This window comes from Theobroma cacao, chromosome 8, assembly GCF_053813885.1.
Source record: "Theobroma cacao isolate CCN51 chromosome 8, ASM5381388v1, whole genome shotgun sequence".
Lineage (NCBI taxonomy): Eukaryota > Viridiplantae > Streptophyta > Magnoliopsida > Malvales > Malvaceae > Theobroma > Theobroma cacao.
In genome coordinates, this window is record NC_142646.1 from 10,332,510 (window position 1) to 10,340,452 (window position 7,943).

Consider the following 7,943-nt stretch of genomic DNA (forward strand, 5'->3'; position numbering starts at 1 on the left):
TTTCATTCACCAATTGTTCTATCAAGCAAGATAGCAAAATTAACGGTTTATCACAAACCGTCACAAACAAGGGTTTCACATACCACACAATCACACATATATACACAAAGATATGAGCAATTATATACACCGCCAAGTCTTCACTATTCTTGGTGGTACAAAGAAATAACTATCGGAGTACTCAGTAAGGGGTATCACTCAGTATCCCTCTTTGCACACCTCTGAATTTCTAGGAAATTGTGGGCGCTACGTATCGATGTCCCCATTTTGCACATGCACGATAGTAATTATCACAACCTTTATCATTAAACCGGCATTTGCACTTCCCACTCCGTACATGCACGGTCGTAATTATCACATCCTTTGTCATTCAACTAGCATTGCACTTCCCACTCTGCACATGCCCGGTCGTAATTATCACATCCTTTGTCATTCAACTGGCATTGCACTTCCCACTCCGCACATGCACGATGGTATCAATTTCACCATAATTTATTAATAATGTATATCAGCATAATACAAAGGTACACAGATTCAGTACACTCAATTTCACACAATTTCTCAATAATACATGTAGGCATCATACAGATAAACACAGATGCATCGTAATCATATTTAACATCACAGAAATATTTTCACTAAAGGCTTGTTCCCGAGATTCATTTTTAAATGGGAAGTAGATATAATCATTCACGCATTTCATTTCAACTTAATTAGAATTCCCAAATAAATTTTGAAATGCAAATTCACTCACAAGTGTCGAAAATCTGGATTTCGGGTGCACTCGAACTAATAGTCCTCAGGCGCAATTCCTTTGCCTTTTCCGGACGTCTCACTACCTTGACAAATAACAAAGTCGAGGAATTTACTATATTGTCCCTAAATTGATATAAACTAATTTAAATTACTAATGCTTAATATGTAAATGCAAAAATACGTCCGATTATCGCTTAATCGCGGTATCAATTAAATTCGACTGATCACCCGATTAATTGGCCGATTGTGTCCAAATCACCTCCAAATTAATCCATTTCTCCTCTAATACCTTAATTTACTACATACCATTTAAATAAAGCCAAATTCAACATTAGAACCCTTACAAATCCTTGTAGAAAAATTTGGTCATTTGGTGCACTAGCACCAAAATTTTTTCTACATAACCGTTTCACCTTAATTCATCATTTTCCAAGCCATTTTCCTTGAAATAAAAACAATCCCCCATTGATATTCAGCCCTCATGGTTCAACCAACAAGGAACCCTAGAGAAATTGAATATTTCTTTTATGTTTTTGTTCATAACCATGCTTAACTATTTCTAAACACTAACATGGTCTAAAATCAAATTATTCCAACAACAATTCCTCTTCCATACCCATTTTTCAGAATTGAATTCATCATGATAACTCAATATTCAATCATGGAAATCAAGAACAAAAGCATGGGTAAGCTAGGTATCAAGGAGAATTAAAAAAATTCTAACTTACCTAGCTTGTTTCCTTGATTTCTCCACTTTTTCTTTGAATTTTCACCTAGGTTTTTTTGTTTTTCCCTTTGTTCTTCCTTTGTTCTTGTTGCTGGTTGCCTAGGCAGAATATGGTGAGAGAATTGGGGATTTAATGGGCTGATTTCTATAGAAAATAATAAAATAATCAAGCATGCCATGTGTCACATGCTTATTGGCCTAATTTTTTTAACTTTTTGACTTTTTCTTCTTAATTTTCCACCACAAATATTCCGGTACTTATCCAATCCTACCACAATTAAAATCCCTTGATCTTGACAAGTGCTGGGGTAAAAAATTTACCAATTTACCCCTAGGATGGAAAAATTACGATTTTGCCCTTATACTCCGAAATGTACCGAAATCACATCATTTCTACTTTTCAACCTCAAATAACACTAATATTGATCAATATTAACCAAATGAGGCAAAAATCGTTTTATAAAAAATTTCGTTTAGTCCTCTAGTGGCAAAATTACCATTTTACCCTTGTGCTCCAAAAATACTAAGAATCATAATTTTTCACTACTAAACATCATTTTATACTCCAATATTTATAATTATATTTCATATAATTATTCTTGGTCAAATGTGATCAAATCTTGGCTAAAAATCTCCATTTTATCATCAAATGGTAAAATGATTATTTTGTCCTTAATCGGTCAATTTTCTTGATTGACTCCAAACTGGACCTTGAACTCCGAATCACTATTCTAAGCCATTCTGTGGGTTTTAAAATTTTCAAATTTCTCTTAGAATTTCTATTTGAACTAGTTCAAGGCTCGATTTAACTTAGTTGTACCACTCAGTACAATACCGTCTTTTAATCGAGCTTGACAGGATCTCACAAGAAGCCTCTTATTAAAGATATTCTACGAACCCTCCCATCGTACTGGTTGGACCCAGAAGTATCTCTTCACATAAGGAATTTTTCAAAGAAAACTCACCTTCGCAAGATATTTCGAAAACTCCCATCATCGGGACTTATACTCTTATCGAAAACTCTTATTAAATATCTACATGCCATGACATTTAACGATGTAATAGTGATGTGTTTTTGTTTTTTTATAATTGGAGAAAGGGGAATTCTAACTCTGCTTTTTAGGTAGAGGGATAATACACCAATCATGAGCCAAATGCTCGAGTGCGATGAATAGTGATGTGTTATGTGCCTACGAAGTTTGATATTTGTTTCTTATCTTAAAAAAATATACTATTTTTCTTTATATGCACATATATCATGGATAAATATTTTGCATTTACTTATAGTTCTTATATAACCATTTTATTTCATTATGTATTTTTTCTAAGTGAATATTTATTTATTTCACTATATAAACTTCCCCAAAAATCATATTTTTTTAACCCAATATTTTTATTCCATAATTATTATTATTTGTGTATATATGTTTTTCATAAATTTATGTATATATTTTTTTATGATTATATATATTTGCCTTTATATTTTAGCCATACTCATTATTATGATGAGCTTACTATTTTTTTAAATTCTGATTTTTATTAATAATTTATGATCAGGAATTTCATTATTCTATATAATCTTATATTCTTTTTAAAACCTCATATATATATATATATATATATATATATTATCCATCCCATTTTTTGTATTTATTATTATTATTATTTATATTTATTGTTATCATTATTTCCTTATTTCTTTTGTTTTTATATTTTGACTAGTGCATAATTAAGTATATGTAATTTTCATTTATTTAGGATTAGAAATATTGAAATTAAAAATTAAGACCCTCCCATCGTATTGGTAGAGTCTTAATTTAAATCCTAGGCCTAGGGAAAGTTCATTCGGAATTGTAACTTCTTGCGTTCCAAATGAACATCCCATCATTGGTGCAACTTATATATTATCCCCATGATTAATAGTGAAGCACTTTGAGATCCGACTTACATACTTTCCTAACTATTAATGTTGATCCTGAATGTACATTTTATTATTATAATTATTATTTTCCTTACTTGACAACAAATGTCTACTTTTTCCCTTATTTTATTTTTATTTATTTATTACTAATCATTTATTTATTCCTATATCATTTTTTTTACCTTAGCTAAATCTATTACTATAACTATATTTTATCTAGACATATACTCCCTATTTACATATATATATATATACTTCACTTACCTAACTCCATATATTTTTATAAATACATATTCATCTAAGTTTAAATTCTTTTTATGGCTAACCATATTTAAAACATTTTTATTATTTTCTACTATTATTATTATTTCTATATTCTTTGTTTGTTTTAATTTCCTAACCCGAAAATGTCATCTAAAAATTTTAAGATATTGTGCTAAAATGAGTTAAATTAATCCTACATCATATATTTTTAACCAAATAAAATGGGTTAGACCCAAACAACCCAAACCACAACAAATCCATGTAAAAAAAAGGAGCAAGGCCTTTACCTGACTTGGGCTCAAGTGGTGACCCAAGAAGACTAGCCCGTACAAAAACGCGCCAAGCCTGCCTCTTCAACTCAATACGCTTCACCCAGAATGCACCGTTTAATGCTTGTACAGCAACTACTTTACCTCTCAAAACTACGTTGTTTGGACTATAACCCCCTTTCCCCAAAACGACGCCATCTCACTCTAACCCCAAGAATAAAAACATTTTTTTTCTCTCCTCTCTCTTCATTTTCTCCTTTCATTTTCTCTCTCTACCATCGTTCCTCCCCCTTCTCTCTACCTCATTCTTCTTTTCCTCCTCCTTCTCTCTTTCTTTCTTCGACCGGTAACCACTGAAACTTTTAATCTCTTTTCTCTCAATCTCTTTCTCAAGCAACGATCGAAAGGCGTAAACAAACCCATCGAATCCAAACCCAAAATAAAAACCGTTTACCCTAATGCCGACCCTTATGTATCCCCATTTTTTGTTTTGCTTTGTCTTTTTTGTTTTGGGATTTAAAGATTTAGTTTTTTGGATTTTAGCTAGGTATTTTTGTTGGTAGAAAACTATGGTATTTTTGTTCTATGGTTTTTTTAGGATTTTCAAAAATTGGCTACTAAGTTTTTGGTCATTAAGAATTTTTAAAAATCGAATTTTTTTTTTTGAAGATTTGGCTATGGTTAGGCTTTTTGGTTGCTAGGGTTTTCAAAAAGAAAAAAAAGGATTTTTTTAGGGTTTCTCTTCGAATTATACCTCCCTCAGTTTTTTCGTTACTGTTTACTATTTATTCTGCTCTTCAAACAATAAGTGCCATTAGATCCCTTCGTTTTTGGTCTCTGCCAAGTGAGATTTCTCGCTCCTAACATAAAACTTTTTTTCCTTATCGGAGTATGGTTGTTTTGATCCTCCGTATGGCCAACTAGCCTTTCAATTTTTACTCTGGCATGTTCTTCATGTTTGTTTTAATTCTGACTTAATTTTGTTTAATTATGGTGCTTGATCTGTTTTTAGGTTGAATTAATTAGTCAAACTTGTTTTTGAGTTATTAGAAAGGCTTTGGGAATGGGTTAAGAAATTAGAACCCACAAAACATATTAGGGCCCAATATAAACCTTAAAAACTTATAAAATAAATAAAAAGAAAATATAAGTAAAATAAAAATAAAATGATGTCTACACATCCCTCAATTCCCAAGCTTCGTATATACCTTTCAGAGTAGGCAACCACGTTACATCGATACAGATTCAGTTTTTCCATTTCTAACAATAACTAACAAAATTATAAATAAATAAACAAATGCATGCAACTAAAACAGATAATAGGAAAATATATATACTAGGGACCTAAAGCATTACGTAGTAAAGAAGAGCCCAAACATTTTTGAAAAGAAATGAATTAGTCTCTTAATCTGCTAACAAAGAGCAAACAGTTAGTGATCAAATTAACAATATTGCACCAACAGCCAACAAAAGAAACATGATCACTACAAAATTCCAAATACTTCAGAAAGCAATAGGCTTGACATCGAAACAATTGTTTGGCCACTCACCAAGGATCATTTGCGGATAATGAAAGATGAACCCAACCAGTAGGCTTGACAAGTTCCACAGTTTTAATCTCCTATGGAAAGCATTCACATACAAATTAACCAACCCAGTTAGAGTCCACAATTCTAAATAAAAAACTGAAGATAACAGATTATACCTTCAAATTATGGAAGCCATCACCAGTTTTGTTTTTCGGATAAGTAGACAGTGTGAGAAAGTTCTATATTGACCTTAAGAAGTGAGTGAACAGTATTCAAAGGTAACATGCACCTTTTTTATCTCTCTTTTTCCAAGTTGTGCTAGAAGTACACAGGTGGAGTGTGAAACTTTAAAGTCACTGAATGATGTTCCCTGGCAAGAGAGTGTAAGTGAAGTATCTTGTTGTTCTTTAGTTTCTGCTATCGTAAGTAGGATGCCTCTACATAATAATCACTGGATGGACATATGCTTCGTCAACCAAAAATGGAAAACAAAAGCTCATCTACATGAACAGATGGTTTGATTTAAGGGGTTTGGTATGATCCTGGATGTGGATCATGTATTGGAAGAATCAATAGGTTTTTTTTTTAATTTAATTATTTCCATCTGCACTCTCATTTCAATGTCCATAAAATCAACTCCTAGCTTAGTTAAACGCAGCCAATGAGTCAAGATCACTTTGGTTTTATTTTTTTGAAGACGGAAAGCCAGTTTTGGTAATCAGATTGAGCATGGTAACTTTCATATAATCATACCATGTATACTTTTATTTTCCAAATGGAGCAAACTTATTCTTTCGGTAAATTTCTATTGGAAGAACAGTCTAAAAGGAGAATAACCCTCTCATTATCAGAGCTGAAAGGTTGAATTGACTATAGACATCTATTTTGACCAAAAAACGAAAAGCGACTGCACACACATGTATTTACTTATTTCAGATTTTTAGATGCAATGTCTAACTTTTTTGAAAAAAATTATTCCACCATTTTCACAACACAACACTAGTCCTAACGTTCAAAAGAAAGTCATCTACATGTGTATTGAGACCAATTCTGATATAAAACGCTTCTACAGTTCTAGTTTTAATAAGAATTTATCTAGATCATTCATAAGAATGTTTTATGAACGTACAACGAGTCATTACTATTACAATATGCTGGCTCAGTTGAAAGTCCTTAAAGCTTAATATGATCTAGAACCCAAATGCCAGCTTTAAATTCATCAAAGTCCTTAAAGCTTAATATGATCTAAATAAGCAACAAAGGAGCACAGTTTCAAAAAAGTTCCACTGTCGACTAGGAAGGATCAAATTAAGTCAGTCAACTACTATTTTTTTTGAATTACAGTCACTAGGAAGTTCGGAACTTGCTTAAGCCTTAAATTTGTACTATCATTCACAAACACTTTCTCACTAACAAAATGAAATTAATATTTTATCAACCAAGTAAAACAATTAAGCAGTTAAAATCCAAACAACCAACACCAAAGCCAAAGAGGGGACTACCAAAAAAAACAGGCAGAAGGGAACTCAAAACTCCTAAACAGCTAAAAAAATAAAACTAAATTAAAACTCATGGAAGCAAACTGATGTCCAGGCAAAACATCACCAATATGCCCCAGTACTGCCCCAAGAGTCATGGAAGAAGAACTCTTGAGCACCTCACAAGCCTCCTTGGCTGTAACCATTGCAGTAGGCTAATCCTCTGCCGTAACGAAAATGCAGAAAAGAAAAATGTGTTGTGTTCACTCACTCACCTTTGCAAGCAGAGGATCAGCGGGGCTGTCAGCGAGGCACAAGGATCACCAAGAGGCGGCAAGGGGCAAGGCAGGGCAAGGGGCGGAAAGGGGCAGGTGATGAGGCTAGGGCGGGAAAGATTGAAAATATGGGAAAAGATTTGGGGAAAAAGTTGGGCATGAAAGCCAAGTTATATACTATATGATATGGGCTTCTTGTTAGATGGTTATGGTTGCAATAATTATCAAATTTAAGTATTGATAAAGTTGGCGAGCTCTAGGAATTTTCATTTTCAATGCTTTAGTTCGAGTCCTACCACTATCAGGTGATATATATATTATATTATTTAATGAATTATTAGTATTAATATAGTTATTATGAATTTTATTATATAAACTATAATACATAATACTATTTTGTTGTTTATATAATGTATATTGTTTATTAGTTATTAAATAAATATATTATTTGTTAAACATAAATTACATAAATATCAATATATGTAAGTGATATATTTATATTATATAGTATATCAAAATTAATATGTTATAATTTTATATGTTAAAAAATTTGTATATATAATAACTACTAAATTCTTTCTCTCTCTCTCTCTCCATATATATATATGTATTATATATAAACAAAGATAATAATTGATAAATTCATTAAGTGTTTATAATAATATAAGTTAAACTTATTATAAATTATAGAAATACTTATATGTAAATTAAATATATATATATA

The 7,943-nt window shown here is 31.6% G+C and overlaps 1 long non-coding RNA gene across 2 annotated transcripts; it reads right to left on the reverse strand.

Moving 5' to 3' along the window:
• Nucleotides 1-5,315: 5,315 nt before the first annotated feature.
• Nucleotides 5,316-7,348, reverse strand: LOC18592610 (uncharacterized). 2 transcript variants are annotated; one of them, XR_016027984.1, is made up of 2 exons: nucleotides 7,220-7,348; nucleotides 5,316-5,822 (listed from the first exon to the last, which is right to left on the reverse strand). It is a non-coding gene; the product is annotated as an uncharacterized LOC18592610 (long non-coding RNA). The 2 variants fall into 2 exon arrangements; XR_016027983.1 differs by having other exon boundaries at nucleotides 5,316-5,836; nucleotides 7,220-7,339.
• Between the last annotated feature and the right edge of the window lie 595 nt (nucleotides 7,349-7,943).